The sequence below is a fragment of the Dreissena polymorpha genome, chromosome 4, assembly GCF_020536995.1.
Source record: "Dreissena polymorpha isolate Duluth1 chromosome 4, UMN_Dpol_1.0, whole genome shotgun sequence".
Classification (NCBI taxonomy): Eukaryota; Metazoa; Mollusca; class Bivalvia; order Myida; family Dreissenidae; genus Dreissena; species Dreissena polymorpha.
In genome coordinates this window covers 33,955,499-33,973,542 of record NC_068358.1, presented here as the reverse complement: position 1 = coordinate 33,973,542, position 18,044 = coordinate 33,955,499, and the positions used below count along the sequence as shown (strand labels likewise).

The following is an 18,044-nucleotide window of genomic DNA, read 5'->3' as shown; positions in this document are numbered from 1 at the left end:
GTTTTATATCCATCCTCTTCAAAAGCATCGTCACAACAGTACTGTCAGTACTTTGATTTTAATTGCTGCCTCAGATGCTATACAGTCCAACCCCTCTTAAGCAGCCAGTCAAGGGAAACAGCCAAATTGGCTGCTTAAGAGGGGTGGCCTTTTAAGAGGGGGTTGGGTCATAGGGAGTCAAGAGTTGAAGGCCATTACTGTTCAATTTTTGTATAAACAAAATGGTAAATATGCGTACATGTACTAAACAATGTATAGACTTAAAATAATTTTATTTCTTCCTTCCTTAAGTCAGCTATAAAACAACATTTTAATTAAAAAAAATATTCCATTCATCTTTCTAATCATCATCAATATCATCCTCATCAGAATCAAGTCAATGAAAAAGAATCATTCTCATGATTTGTTGTTTACAGAATGCGCGTTGTATGGCCCCAATGCACTTAAGATGGGAACAGTTGTGAATCAGTTATGCGTGAATACCCGTGTCACTATCAATCGATAATTTAATTGGTTAATTGCAGTTTTATGTCTTTGTAATACCTACTGCACGAATTGGTCCCGACAGTGATCTCCTCCACAATAAAATCGTTGCCAGTTACTTAAGAGACTGATAATAGCAACCAGGTGTAATCCTACTGTTAATCGTGCTTTTCATGCATAATAAAAACATTTATTTAGCCGCGTAAATGGTTTTATCAAAATTAATATTGAAATCATTGTAAATATAAAACAAATATAAATGTTTTGTTAAATTCCCAAATAAGAATCATAGTTTGTAATCCAAAACACACTCCTGATTGATTTATGTTTACGAGACATTTACAAATCCTAGCATCAAAAAAGTCCTCATGTATTTCCTTTATGTCCGGACAAAAGCGCGCGAAAATTATGCACCAATGTACAATGTCACGTCATACCCATGCAAGCGTGTATTGATTTTTGGATAAAAACTTTGTAGCACAGAGAACATGTAGATCAGTTGATTTCCGCTAAATGTTTCGTTGTTCTTTTTAACTTTTAATTGGCCGATAATTGTCATAATGTGTGCTTGAAATAGTATGATTCAACAACTACTAATAATAAATTATAAATAAAGAATCTCTTTTCCAGTAATAATAGGTGATATTCGCACATGCGATAACAAAAAGATCAAACGGTCGCATATTGCTTTTAACCCGATAATCCGCCGCCAATTAATTGCAATTTGCAAACTGGCTGTCAAAATGTTTATCACACATCACGCTTCAGTACTACAGTGCCTAAACCGCAGACTGGAAGTAAGTATCGATTGTATCGCCGTTGCGTCGGTGTAATTTTGGCAATGTACATGACTGACTTACTCGCGCGAGACCACTCATATGGGGGAAATTTAACATTTGGGATGCAAAATTGCTGGCCACTGGCCAGAGAAACGGGGTTACCGCTTAAGAGGGGTGCATTATATAGTGTTTATCGAAGGTCGCGGCACAGACCGGCCGCCTACACGGGGCTACTGGCGATGAGGGGTGACCGGAAGTAGGGGTTGGACTGTATGTTTGCCTCAATAGACCCTTTTCACAATAGGACAAAATTGATAAGAGCGCAAAGTCACGTGACTCGCAGAACTCAAGAACGAGGCTGAACATGTATAAATATCCAATAGTCCCGCGCAATGCTGCATCTAATTTCAACCTGTCACTCTTTTAAACATTCGTGATGTAACAATTTAAAAAACACAATATGACATTGTCAGAATAAGTTATAAATATGTACTTTACATTATTAGCGTCAAAATATTAAATAAATTGTCTTGATTAAAGTGCTTGTTTTTCTTCTTGTTTTTTCACACATTTGACACGCTTTGTTAGAGCTTTTTATCACCCTGTTTGAATAAAGATCTATCTATTCTTGTTTATTGACACATCTGTGGTTTAATAACCCCTGATAATCCCTTTATCTCGTTATGATCAGATACTGTGCCGACAAAAACTAAATAACAGCATGGCGTCATAAACCACCCGTGGTAGATGCCTGGTCATTGATATTACAGTGAATGTTGGACATTCGTCCTTGCCTATTTTTCACACAGGCAGACATTCGTTCCTATGTTTTTTGACAACCTGAACATTCGTGCCATCGTTATTTTGACAATGCGGATAATGGTTCCTACATAATTTTGACAGCCCAGACATTCGTTCCTTTGTTATTTGGACAGCCCAGAGATTGATTCCTGAATAATTGATATCCTGGTCATTATTATCACATTTTATCAAAATAATATGACACTCTGGGCATTTTATCCGTTTTTAAATGTGTCATTATGAAAATAGTTTTAAAAAAAATTCTCATATTTTGTGTTATACTTGATATTTTTGTAAGATTTTATCGTGATCATGAGAATGATAACGTTAAAATATATTTGTATATATTGACGTACACTTTGATCTGTAATTTGCCAAACCTTGCAGAAATCTTTGCGTTAAAACTATGTAGGAGTATATATCCGGTCTGTCAAAATAATGATGGAACGATTGTCCGGGATGTCTAAATAGCGTGCTAATGAATGTCCGGGTAGTTAAAACAACATATTAATGAATGTCCCCCTTGTCAAAATTAGCGTAGAAACAATTTTCCTTGTGTAAGAATATTGGATACATAATAAAGTGCTTAATACTTTTAAATACATTTGAAATATTTATAAACGTTTATGCTAAACACGAAACCTATTTAGCGGATACTGCTGAAATAAAACTCCGTCATAACATAGTCTTATAAAGATTGTTCGTTAGTGTATGGAAGAACACAATTAAAACAAGCATTTTTATTGACCACAACGGGGTTAAAGAATGTTTCCGAAAAATAAACACACACACACAAGAGATTTATGACATGAAGTGACATATATATATATCACCCATAATCACGTTTTAAGAGAAATCATGGTGCATGCATAGACTGTTCAGTTTGCTCCACGTTCGTTGTTTTTCACCTGTATAAAATAATTCTTCAATAATTGTCTTTTACTGTAAAAGAACATTACTTAAAATTAAAAGTAAATGACATAACATTTAAATAGTTCACATGCTTCGCATTTTCTATTGCTTTTTCTTATGATTGACTTCTCACACATTTTACACGTTCGATCGTTCGTGAAAAATATTACAGACCAACAAACATACCTTTGAGAATTTAAGTTATTTAATAACGATTTGTGTTATACGACTTGTGTATAAATTATCTTTGTTTTGTGCAATTAGCAATTAATGTTTATTCTTTAGATCACATGTGCTCTGATGACAACGGGTATCTTGAATTTGAATCAAGATTAAATAAAATGTATATACACGTATAATATATACACTAGTGGTACTAAATACTATGGCTTTGAAATATGACTTAGGTGTGAGAATGTTTATTTTATAACCCCTCATCAATGTATTGACTAAGCAACACATGCATGTATGCATATGTTTGTCGTTATTTTTACCAGTATCAATACTCATAAAAATCGCGAATGTAATAAATGGAATTCAACTGGTTTATAACCATCGATATTCTCCGCCAAAGATCTATTCACGTTCAGCCACGTTCTGAAATTGGACGCGTCACGTGATATCTAAAAAATGCATCAGCGGTAATATTGTGAAACTGGTCTATTGGCCCTTGTCGTCTTAGGTAAACTTAAACATGGTATTCTTTCAGTATTGCATTAATATGCCCTTTGGCTTTGGTTTCAAAACAAATATTTGAAACCTTCTTTTTAAAGCTGTAAAAAAAATCAATCTATTCTTGGTATTTTATGTCCAAGATTGATGGAAAACATATTTTGAAGCCAAACTCCACTAACAAATCTTACAAATGAAATTTCCTATTCAACTTCTTCATTTAGTGTTCAGTTTTGTTGGTTTTGGTCTTCTTGCGGATGCTTGGGTCAGACACAATTATTGTTGTCAAACTGCTTTTGGTTTAGAAATAAATTTATATTTAAGAAAACAAATTTAACAGTGTATTAAAATTACAGTGATATTTGTTTATTTTTGTGTCTTAAATTCAAGTTATTTGAAGTGATATAAACTTAATTGATCGTAGCTTTTGATGGTATGTAAGATCTTTGTTTTTTCTTGTTTGATTTAACTTCAGTACTATCTATCCTATTTTCTGCAGAAATACCTAAGGTGATTGTACAAATACAGTGGTGTTGTTGTTGTTGTTGCGACTTAGATTAAAATTTATGGTTTTATTTGTACAAAAAAAATACTGAAATGCAGTTGTCAAATGTGATAGTATATTCAATCTTTTATCCGATAAATCAACATGGCATTTTGATGCAAATGATTATTCCTTTAGTAATGCAAGAATACCATGTTGTAGGCTATAACTGTACCCTGTTTACTCTTACAAATACTTCAATATAACCTAGGGTTCCAAAATTAAAATACACTTGATAGCACTAAGACTTGGTCATACTCCTGTTGCAGGGGGGTACATTTAAGTAGTACATGAGCATACAATAATCAATCAAGCTTATTGTATCAATTCCTTTTATTAGTGTGCTCATTATAGTTCAACCAATTTTTCATGCAAAGCTCACACATAATCATAACTTTGTGGGCATAAAATAGTGTCTCATGTATACAAAATTGTCCAATATGCTGTTACTGTTTTGTGATGTTTATTTTAAGAAATATTTGAATATCTGATTTAAAATCCAAAGGTATTTTAAGAAGATATTTAAAGCCATTACTTAATCAAAGTATTGACAGTACTGGTGTGACGATGCTTTTGAGAGGATGGGTATAAAAGCATCAAGTTAAGTTTATCTACATCACCACAATCACCACAATTGTGTTTGTTGGTACGAAAAAAAATTTGGTCCAAACATTTTGCGAAAAAAATTTGGGTACGAAAACAAATTTAGGTACGAAAAAAAAATTGGGAACAAAAAAATTTGGACCAAAAAATTTGGGTAGGAAAAAAAATTTGGGGATGAAAATAAAATTTGGTACGAAAAAAAATTGGTACCAAAAACAATTGGGTACGAAAAATTTTAGGTACGGAAAAAAAAAATTGGGGGAACGGGAAAGTAGTACCTGTTGGGAACTTGACCCACAATCGCACATTTTCGTCCCTTTCCGTCAAACATCAGATAAGTTCCTCGAAGGCAATAGTATGAATACACATTTCGGAAGCGGTAATGCGGTACTACCTACGTGCGTCAAAATATAAGCGAAATATGTACACAAGTATGTCAGGAATGTTTGAATTAACGAAGAAAATCGTGTATTGATGTAAGTTTTTTAAGAAATGTGCAGAAAATATATTAAACAAGAGCTGTGTTCGTGACACAATTCCCCCTGCTGTGCAGCTTTGAAGCAATATATTTTTAAACACTAGCATAATTTAAATGCATGTAATTATATGTTTCTAAAGATATATTATTAGAGTTTTTTTTCCCTTTGTAGGTGCAAAATAGAAATAATTATATGTTATATTGCTAAATTGTTTTTTAGAATATTCTATAATTACAACTTCAAACATTTATTGCAGAAAATACTGAGGTTGACTGTTTCAACATTGTCCAGGAGTTGAAGGAAAAAAAGGTGTGCAACCAACAAACAAGAGGAGAGGCTACCATTGAAATTCCAACCGTTGACAAACCGATTCCACAGGTATATTGATTAGAACAATTAAACAAAATAATTGTTAAGCTAAGTACAATAAGTGTGAAAAATTCCCATAACAATAAATGATAAAAAAAGCATTAAATTACATTATTTAAGCTGTTCTTGTTTTGGATGGAAAATGTATTTTCTGTTAATTTCATTTTTTTTGTGCATAATATCACAAAAACAATTATATTGTCATATAGGATTTAAAAAAATACATTTCATTCAAATAATTATCTTAAAATTAAACGAAACTCAACTAAATATAAATGTGAATGCCATTCCATTAGCTCATTAAATATAGATATCATTACATAAAAATGTTGCATTTGTAAGTTACAGAAAGCAATGCCACTTATACTGCAGTAAACTTGTTAAGAAATTGAACATTAATGAACGTATATAAAATACATGTACAGGTTAGTTTTTTATATAAGATTTCATCATAAACAAAATTTTGGTATTATTTCTCATGCGTATTTAGGTCATAATTGGATCGGTAAAGGCGGTCGCGACCCAATCAATCATTCAAGAAGGAGACATGGTACTCTGCGATGTGGAGCGTTACCATGATGAATGGCCACAAGTTGCACGAGTCTTAAACATTGACAGAGACGAATACAAGATCCTGTGGTACAAGGGGTCCATGACAGGGGCATGGACACCAGCAACCAGGCGTGTAAAGCAGCCAAAGGAAAAACAGAGCCATATGAAGACATTGTGAGTCAATCTGAAATATGGTTTTCAGGTTTCAGATTGACTCCGGCTGGCAACCTTACAAAAGTCACAAAAGACAAATTAGAATCATACTTTGATTAGATACTTGATAACACAATTCAATGCATGGAAATCTGTAACTGTATGTTAACAATTACGAATCATTTTCTAAATTAAAGGAATTATTACCAGTACTTTCCTTGTAAAAATGATTTGTACTTGCCACATGATAAATATAAATTATCTCCCTTTAAAGCTTGTTACTTCCCTTGGATTTGTTTTTTTTATATCTTAGACCTTGAAGAATGACCTTGACCATTCACCACTGAAAATGTGCAGCTCGCGTAGATACAAATGCATGCCAAATATCAAGTTGCTATCTTCAATATTGCAAAAGTTATTGCCAATGTTAAAGTTTTCGGACAGACGGATGGACAGACAGTTTAAATGCTATATGCCACCCTACCATGGGCATAAAAATTACAATTTTTTAATGATGCCATTAATGACCCACTGACAATTTTTTTCTTCTTCAAATTATGTATAGTTAAGACTATGAAATCAAAATCTTACACAACATGTATCTGAAATTGTTCACCTTAAAATTTTTTGGTCTATACATGTTTATTATATTACTGTGATTGGTCATTTTCACTGCCTGTTAGAGGTGTTGCAATTATCAAATGAACATACATGATATGCATAAAAAAAAGTATGTGTAACTTATTTGTTCAATTCATACGTATTCTGAATAATTTACTGTTATCATTGTTTGAATACTTGAGTTGAAAATTGATTGTCTATGGTGCTTATTAAATATTACATGTTTTGTTAACATTGATTGGTGTATTTAATTTGCACTTTTATAAATTTGTTCAGATTGTAAAGAGGTATATACAGATTTTTTTGTTCGTGTATATTACACGCATATCAAGCTTGTGAAAACATTTAGAACCAATAAGGTCAAGGTTATTGAAACTGGAAATACATAAATGGTTATCTGGTAAAAATATTCAATTTGGATTGACCAGAAATGAGTGAATTTGTTACAGGTTTGTTATAGGTCAAGTACATGGTTACTAACAATAAAAAAGAATGTTTCTGCTTAAAAGCTTGAATTTAAATGGAGATATTGTGTATGGATAGTATTAATCTGATATTAAGCTTGTTGGTATCCTGCATGCAACTCAATAACTTTAGAGCATGGCGTTGCAACGCCCTTGTTAGTTTTAATTGTAAATAGGGATATTTATTTTGTATTTAAATGTTGTTCAGAAATGTGAATTATGTAATTGCATTTTTTTGCAATGTCTTTTTGTGTATTCTTAATAATATAATAGAATGCAGCTATCACATTTTCATGACAGTGATGAGTATGAATGTACTAAAGTTTGATCTATTTAAACACAAAAAAAAATTGTTATTGATAAACTGACTTCACAACAATGTTACATTATACTATATTACAATGTATATATGAACAATACTTCAAAGCAATATATATCTCCTAAATTTAATCTTAAACAAAGTAAATATAGGTTAATTACAAAAAAAATTAAAACTCTCAACCGCTTTAATCATTTTTGTCTTACATGAAACCCTTGGTCCAAAGACAGAAGCAACAAACACTAATGTTATGATACCTACATGTAGGTTAATAGCTTCATTGTCTGGTATGGATTGGAATACATATGTGTCAGGGTCTGGAGGCCTATATCACAAATTAACAGAACTTGAACATTGGCAATCTGGTGACAATCAACTATGTAGATATGTTAAGAAGCATGTTAGCATTCTACAGAACATATGTTAATAGCCCATGAGTGCATAATACAACATGCATACTATATACATTGAACAAATATTTGAAATATGTACACCAACCTACCAGGACTAAAACATCTAAGTGAAAACTGTGTCCATGCCAAGCATGGGCACAGTTTCCCATCTTATTGAAAATTGTGTCCATGCTTGGCATGGACACAGTTTCTCTTCCTATTGAAAACTGTGTCCATGCCAAGCGTAGACACCGTTTCTCATCCTTTTGAAAACTGTGTCCATGCCAAGCATGGACGCAGTTTCTCATCCTATTGAAAACTGTGTCCATGCCAAGCATGGACACAGTTTCTCATCCTTTTGAAAACTGTGTCCATGCCAAGCATGGTCACAGTTTCTCTTCTTACTGAAAACTGTGTCCATACCAAGCATTGACACAGTTTCTCATCCTTTTGAAAACTGTGTCCATGCCAAGCATGGACACAGTTTCTCATCCTTTTGAAAACTGTGTCCATGCCAAGCATGTACACAGTTTCTCATCCTTTTGAATGCATGGACACAGTTTCTCATACTATTGAATGTACTCAGTTACATGTACTTATCTTATTAAAAACTGTGTCCATGCCATGTATTTGAATCATTTTGTGTTGTAAATCAGATTATTTCACTGAACAAAGCCATTCTCAGATTGATGTCTTATTCCCACTTCACATAATACACTGTTTTTACCTTTGACCTTGAAGGATGACCTTGACCTTTCACCACTCAAAATGTGCAGCTCCATGAGATACGCATGCATGCCAAATATGGAGTTGCTATCTTCAATATCTCAAAATTTGACCTTTGACCTTGACCTTGAATGATGACCTTGACCTTTCAACAATCAATATGTGCAGCTCCATGAGATACGCATGCACGCCAAATATCGAGTCGCTATCTTTAATATTGCAAAATTTGACCTTTGACCTTGACCTTGAAGGATGTCCTTGACCTTTCACCACTAAAAATGTGCAGCTCCATGTGATACGTATGCATGCCAAATATCAAGTTTATATCTTCAAAATTGCAAAATTTGAATTTTGACCTTGCAGGATGACCTTGACCTTTACCATTCAAAATGTGCAGCTGCATTAGATACGCATGCATGCCAAATATGGATTTGCTATCTTCAATATTGCAAAATTTGACCTTGACCTTGAAGGATATTGACCTTTCACCACTCAAAATGTGCACCTCCATGAGATATGCATGAATGCCAAATATCAAGTTGCTATCTTCAATATTGCAAAATTTAACCTTTGACCTTACCCTTGAAGGATGACCTTGACCTTTCACCACTCAAAATGTGCAGCTTCATGAGATGCACATGCATGCAAAATATCAAATTACTATCTTCAATATTGCAAAATTTAACCTTTGACCTTGAAGGATGACCTTGACCTTAACATTTCACCACTCAAAATGTGCAGCTCTATGAGATACACATGCATGCCAAATATCAAGTTTCTATCTTTAATATTGCAAAAATTATGGGCAATGTTAAAGTTTTCGGACTGACGGACGGACAGACTGATGAAAAGACAGACGGACAGTTCAAAAACTATATGCCGACCTTCAGAGGCATAAAAAAGTTATGGCGAAATTTAAAGTTTTTGGACGGACAGACAGATGCCATATATTTGACCTTTGACTTTGAAGAATGACCTTCACCTTTCAACTTTCAAAATGTACAGCTCCATGAGATACACATGCATGCAAAATATCAATTTGCTATCTTCAATATTGAAAAAGTGATGGCCAATGTTAAATTTTTCGGACGGACGGACAGACGCCATATATTTGACATTTGTCCTTGGACGATGACCTTGACCTTCAGGCTTCACCTTTCACTACTCAAAATGTGCAGCTCCATGAGATACACATGCATGCAAAATATCAAGTTGCTATCTTCAATATTGAAAAAGTTATGGCCAATGTTAAAGTTTTCAGACGGACGGACAGACTATATATATTTGACATTTGACTTTGAAGGATGATCTTGACATTCACCTTTCACCACTCAAAATGTTCAGCTCCAAGAGATACAGATGCCAAATATCAAGTTGCTATCTTCAATATTGAAAAAGTTATGGCCAATGTTAAAGTTTTTGGACAGATTGACAGACGCTTCATATTTGACATTTGACCTTGAAGGATGACCTTCACCTTTCACAACTGAAAATGTGCAGCTCCATGAGATGCACATGTATGCCTAATATCAAGTAGCTTTGTTCAATATTGAAAAAGTTATGGCCATTTAAGTTTTCGGACGGACGGACAGACTGACACACTGACTGACTGACGGACAGTTCAACTGCTATAGGCCTGACCCTACCGGGGGCATAAAAAGCAATGGCGATATTTTTCTCAGCCACATAATTGTATAATTAATAGTTTGATATCACAAAATGAAATTGAAAGTAGAGCTGTCAAAAATGACAACCTGTCAACGTGTTGTTTTTGCAGGCACGAGAGGGCGATTACACTCAATGTGTTCACATTTTTACCATAGGCTTTGTCAATGACCTTTATAGTATGGGTAGCTTTGATATTATATTGCTATCGTGCAACTGCATGATTGTGTATATATTTACAATACACAAAGCATAAACAATGATATAAATATACTGATTGAGCTTATAATAATCTGAGAACTATAGCCAGGTCAATTAAGGACTTAAAATACAATTTTTTGTCCTAATTTCACGAAGAAATGAGCATGCATGTCCTAGATTTCAAAATCAAGGCCCTGTTCTGACACATTGGTAACATTACCGTTAAACTGTTACAGGCTTCTGAAATTAGTTTTAATTGAACTATGTAAGGAAATCAGGCACTGATTTTTCTTGTTTTAAAACAGTCATAGATCGGTTGTGGCCTCTGGGCAATTACCAATTTTTGCTTACTTGTCACACCCTTAAAACTTTCCACACTTCTATAATAGCAAATCTGGATTTAAGGTGCTCTTCAATGGTACATTTAAACTTTAGCTCTGTTATAAGAGTGCTGGTGAAGTCAAGTCATATATTTAAATGTAGGCCATGTCATAATCAAAGTGTCAAAGACAAATGAAAGATGCCTTCATTAATTATTGTCCAGTTGTTTACTACTGCTGAGAGTTTTTATATAATATAACTGGTGAACATCATGTGAGAGATAATTCACATTATCATTGTATATCAGGTTTATAATATATAGCAGCCTTTTAGATAACAAAGATGGCTAGTTTTTAATGTCGCTTCTGGGGATCAAACCCGTAGGGCTTTTAGGAAGATTCTGACATTTTTCGATCCCTCGAGAGCAACCAAACCAAAAATTAAGTCAAATATTGCCGACTCGTTTTTTTTGAGTCTGTTCAGAGATCATGGAGCTTGATTGGTCATTGTCGGCTCTTGTACTTCTTACATGTACCCCGGGTAATCTTAAGTATACTTACATGTACCCCAGGTACTCTTATGTATACTTACATGTACCCCAGGTACGGTAAATATACGTTATTGTACTCGGTCCATATAAGACTGTAACCGAGTTGTATTCGCGCCCAAAGTCCGATGTCGTAAAACCCGCAACCTATTATCTTAGACAAACTTCTCTTAAAAAAACACTGCATCAACATGATTTTTGAATATGTGCTCCGATAATATAGAGGCCATTCTACAGAAAATTGACATAAATGTGTATATATAATTGTTACAAAAAAAATAGTCGACAACGACTGATTTAGGGTTAAATTTCCCCGGTACAATTTAGTATATTTACCGTACCCGGGATACATGTAAGTATACTCGTGGGACATTTACCTAGACAATGAACAATCAAGCTATAATGGAAGGTGCAACATCTCTCACGCCCCCTAGCACCGCCTTAAGCAGTATTCAATTCTCAACAGGAAAGTGCTGGAGTCATTGATCCCGAGGGACAAGAAAAAAAAAAGATTAATGTTCGAAATAAATAATTTGATAAATGACAATTTTATTATTTGAGCCAGGTCACAGGAAAAGCGCAGTCCAATCAGTATCCAATTAAATTATTTGTTATTGTCAGAAAACCGCTTTTAAGCAAACAGCTTTCAAGCGACTGCAGGCTGATCTAGATCCAAACTGGCCACAATCGCCTTAATGGCTCTTTTCGGATAAGTGGTAGAGTCCGTGATTGTAGAAACAGTTATTGCGCTGTATACTAATTGAACTGAAAATCCGGAAAAAACTGGATGTAGTGTCGGGTGTTCTTACATGCCTAGAGATAAGGCTGTAGTATGGAATACCTAATAAATATTTATTTTTTCATGCTATACAATTTAGTATTTAAGTAATTAACGGAATGAAATAAATATAAGCATAAACGTATATAGATGTATGTCTACTTATGTACATATTGTAAAGCTTGATACTGTGTGTTATTATGAAATAAATATTAAAATAAAAGTGCATAGATGTAATATGTCTCCTAGTTAACAAATTGTAAAGCTTTGATAATGTGTGTAAATATTGAAATAGTCGTACTAAAATAAAAGCATATAGAACCCGTCCCTTGCAGTTTTCTATCCGTATGGTCATTCTTTAGTGGGAGACAGTGGACTGAGAGAGAGTGTTGAGTGCTTGAGGCTGTCTGTATTAAAGCGGGTATATACGATTTTTTATATGTGTTTAATTGTAATATATTGATAAAATATGTTACAATAACACAAAATAGGCACGAAAAATTATACATTAAAGCCGAATTTCATAAAATGCAGCAAAGACAATTTAGCACCCCGAGCCGATAGTGACGTACGTATTTTCCTACAATAACCGAAGCATTCGTCTTTGTATTATAAACCGTTTAACTACGAGGGGTGTTCCAGAAGTTCGTTGATTTTCGCTATAACTTATTAGTTTGCTAGTAAAAGTCAATGAAATTTACATATTATACAAAACAATTATCACGGACTTTATACATAAGCTAAAAATGCATGAATTCCATAAAGCGCGTTTAAAACGCGTTGCCATAGAGACCTCAGTAACGACATGCGGCGCACGCGTGTATTTTATTATAAGTATGAGCGTTACACGAATTTAAATTTGGTTTAAATGTCGTTAATAAACAGAATTTACGGCAAATTTCACGTTACAGCGCCTAAGTCCTCCTGACAGCCCGGATTTGGTCCCTATGGACTCGTGTCTTCCCGGAAGTTAAATCACAGTTGCGCGGTATTCGCTTTGCAAGTAAACAGGAACTTACAGTTGCAGCAAAGCGAATCGTGTTGTCTTTTGACGCTGACTGGTATAGAGACACTTTTGACAAGTGGATTTCCCGACACATAAAGTGCATTCGCGTTGGAGGTGATTATGTGGAAAAGATTTGACAGTTGTTAACTTCATAACGTCATTGACGTTGAACAGAAACGTTACACGTGCATCGGTGTGCGCATTGTGCACATGTTTAAATCTCTGATATATATTTATTGTTTTATGTATTTCCATGATATTTTGAGAGAAGATTTGGAAAGGATGAAATATTCTTAACATGCTATTTGTTTGTCCATTTATGTTACCAAATGAAAGTTACAGCGAAAATCCACGAACTTCTGGAACACCCCTCGTAAGTTTAGATGCACATCGTACATGTATGGTATACATGCTGGCGAATTCGGCTGTACAGCCGTTTTCAATTTCAGAATTAAATATCTGGCTTATTTCGCATTTTTCGACACATGTTCTTCTTAACTTTTATTTTAATTTATATTGAAATACATATATAATAAGTTTTTTACACAGTTTATATAAATTGATAAATATTTGACAAAATCATATATACCCGCTTTAAAGACTTTGTTGAGTAAAGAGATGGGTGAAAGTGTGTTATGCGTAGGAAAGGTTGCGTTTTAAAGAATTGTTCTGTATGTGAGTGTGATCTTTGTCAGTGTTGTTTGAGGTGCTGTGCAAAATGCGGATGTGTTGGTGTGATAGGTGTTTTGGAGAGATTTTTCATTTGATTAATGTCACTGATTAAAATGTAATGATAAACAGACAAGAATAACAAGCTAATAATATATATATTAATATATATATATACTGACATTTTCCCAGGAATTTGGTAAGGCACTGCGGCAGGCGGTAGGTGTCGAATTCTTTATATACTTTCTAAATGTTATAAATCGAAATCCACACTACTTTGGAGCTACCAAATCACAACATTTCTTTTAATATTTATGTATTTGTCCTCAGTTCATTTCATTCAAGTCATATATTATAATATTAAATAACAACCAAAATAAACAGAAAGCAAAAAAAAATATTGAAAAACATTCTGTGACCCATGGAAAATCTTGCTTCCAACTACTGGTCATTAATGAGTTTGTATTCTGTCATGCACAAAGACTAAAGAAAATGTGTTGCAGGTATATAGCGAATTTTGTAAATATGAAAAAAACTATATATCTATTGGATCTGAATATATTAAATATTGGTACTGTTATGTTATAGTCGCCGTTAAGAAAATAATGTGAACAAAATCAATGAAACTTTGGTTAAGTATTTCGTAAAATAAAGTTAACACCTTAACAATCAGTGTTCCTTATAGCAATATCCAAAATTTCAACGCTAGATGTGGTATGATTACATAGATTTTTGTAGATACAAAATGCTCGTGTTTATTTATTTGTGGCCACAATTAATTCCCGCGAATATATCTATTCATACAACACACGAACACCATTTTAGTGTCCATGTGTCGTATGAATAGATATGCAAAAAGTTTATTTTACAAACAATTGTATGAAAAGTTCTTTGATTTTGAGTAGTTATGTTACTTTAAATGGTAGGGAGCAATCAAATAAGACGTTTGATTCCAATTTATTGTATTTATAACTCAAATTACGCACAACCGCAACACACATCAGTAACGGTTTATTTTTGAAGCAAGTTCTTTATACTTTTTTATTTTCTACAATAGTTGTAAACAATTAAAATATTTAAAAGATCACCGTGGCGTAGTGGATATGGTGTCCGCCTAGTGATCGGGCGGTCACGGGTTAAAACCCCACTGTGAGCGTTCCTTCGATCTCCCCCGAAAGACACCAAGTACTGGTTCTAGTCCCAGGAAACGGACTCAAGAGCGTTTATATAAGCCTACGGCTTTTGATGCAATCGAGCTACAATAAATAGGTTTAAACTAATTAAAATAAAAACAACAAAATTTTTTAGCATATCTTTAATTGGTCTTACTCCACATGTACCGGTAATAATAGATCATTATCGGCCATTATTAGGGGACAAACACCATAATTGATCCCCATGAACCACCTGTAAATCGTTCATACGTGTTATCTAAGCCCCTTATGCACACACCGCTGATAAGAGCGTGCATGTTTTGATTGAACATTGGCCGAATGCAGACAGCAAGCGATTGTGAGAATTTGAAGTGCACGCATTTTAGCCTGCTGGGCTAAAATCGCCTGGAGAAAATCTTAATTCATATAATCCATGCATTACACTTTTGTTATTTTCTATTTTGTATATGGCTAAAAGCAATTATATGCTTTAGAGCTAATACATGTTGCTGCTGTAGATGTTGTATTATAATTCCCTTACGGCAGATCTAAGGGTGGTCGTTCCTTTTGTTTCTTCCAAAAGTCTGTTGTCTGACCGCTATTCATATACAATTAACATAAGCATTAATTAAAATTTGAACAAATTATATATAAAATTTCTGTCCATTAAAAAAAATAATTTAATATTTGAATTTTTTTTTTCTTAAAAACATAAATTGTATGTTCGGAGAAAAGCATAGGTAAACCGTTTATTGGTACATGTTGTTGTAAACACACCGCATGAGTTCCTTTAATTTTTCTTTTGGTAATTAAATACAGTTCCATATGCAAACAAGTTGACATTTACATTTACGGTTGACATGTTTGAAACTTTGATTAAAATCTTTCTTCTGCGAGCACACCATATCATGTAAGTTATCTTAATTTGCTCATTATAGATATATTGACGATCTATTTGTGTTAATACATGCCAGAAAATAGTTTATATTTCTAATTTTACCAATAAATCAGCACCCGGAATCCAGGCGGTAAAATTTCTATAGTAAATCATGACACCAGTTGCAACTCCCAGCACCCGGAGGGTCAATAGCTGAGACTTGGATTATTGCAACTAGTTTTGCCGTGTCAAGCTGTTACGATCCAGAAAGTCCTTCATTCACATCGAGTATATATCCGTTTAGATTTCGAAAAAGTGTTTTTCGGGGGCATATGTCTTCCGATGGAAACAGCTCTTATTTGGCTAATCATTGTAAAACTTAGTCAAGACTTGAAATGTAACGATTCACCCATCATTCGATTCTATTTGATTTCGATACCAAATGGTCCGATTCGATTATTTTCGATTCGATTCAAATCAAACTATTTGCTGCTCATTTTGTAAACCATTTCATGTTTAGTTTGTCCAGGGCATGAATTAATATGTTTGGTATTTGTTATTAACTTATTATGTTGTACATTTTAAGTGTTTATTTTTTAAATAAAATTTAACATTTTAAAACGCAACATTGTAACAAATTTATTGAACAAAACTTCCTGTTGAGTTATTCTTAAATAACATAAAATGCACAATGTATCACATCTAAAATATCAACCAAGTGTTTTCTCTTTAACTGTTGCCTCAAATTTGTAGTGCTTCCAGATTAAGGGTAACTTGCGTCAACAAAACACGATTTAACAGTTTCCATTGCATCAAAACCTTTGCAAAACCCGAAATGTTCCCATACTTTTGATTTTAATTTCGACGGTGCGTCTTTCAGTGCGGTTGAAGAAGCCATTTTACCGGCTGATGTAATGCTCAGCATGTTATTCATTCATTCATTGGATGCCATATTGGCTTTTGACCAATCACAAGACGTATTACAAATGACAAGAAAGTTTGGACGACGGATTTGGAAAGTTAGATTAAAAATGTGGATCAATCGGGATTGCAGTGAATCAAATTGGCCGTATTGGTGTCGAAATCGAATCGGCGGCGTTGAACTGGTTTTTCCATGCCTCGAGCCGAAGCGTTACAGCTCTAGTCAAGAGATTGGTTTTATTGATATCTGGAAAAAGTTGGAAAATGGCTCAGATCGGTGGAAAAATGACACTTTTTATCCCACTTGATTGCTCAGGTGAGGTTTTAGGATCTGTCTTTTTCCGTCGTCTGTCCGTCCACATTTGGTTTGTAAACACTGTAGCATTCACATTTCTCAAGCATTCTTTATCAAAGTTGCTAAGAAGCTATATGGCCACAAGATCTCAGTCAAGTTTGATAATGAGCAAAATCACATAATAAATGCCAGAATTATTGCCCTTATATTGTCAAAATTTTCATGATATTATACAAAATCCCTGTAAACAGACTAGAGGCCATAATTTTGGTCCAATAATGATGATACTTGACCAGGCTGTTTTTCTTGATGATATCTAGGGCCTAAAAAAATTAATGTTGTGGTTCCGGTCACCCGACCCTACCTAGGAAAATGCGCCTACCCTAAAGTTTTTATTGACCGTGCCGACCCTAAACTTTTTTTATGTTTTCCAGTAGGATAAATATCAAAGCGATAATGACTTAGCAGAAAATTGTTAGAGCCGATTTATGATCCTCTGTCAATCACGTCATGTATCTCTTTACCCACCTAAAGCCCGCCTTAAGGCGGATCGTTGTTGTAATTGGCCAATGAGAGCGCACACTTAGAATGAGCAACAACACTCGTAAGCAGTCATGCCTGTACCTGCAGTAAAATCATGCAGACGACGAGTGACGTAGGTTCATAAGTGTGTGATTTTATGGCAGTTTGTTGACTTTGTTAATCTAACACACCCATCGGTCCCTACAGTGTACACCCCCA

General features: G+C 34.1%; 1 protein-coding gene across 8 annotated transcripts in view; it reads left to right on the top strand.

The window, feature by feature from the left end:
* LOC127875956 (polycystic kidney disease 1-related protein-like) overlaps nt 1-18,044 on the top strand; it is a 228,786-nt gene that overhangs the window by 23,739 nt on the left and 187,003 nt on the right. The gene's annotated exons all lie outside the window — the stretch shown is intronic.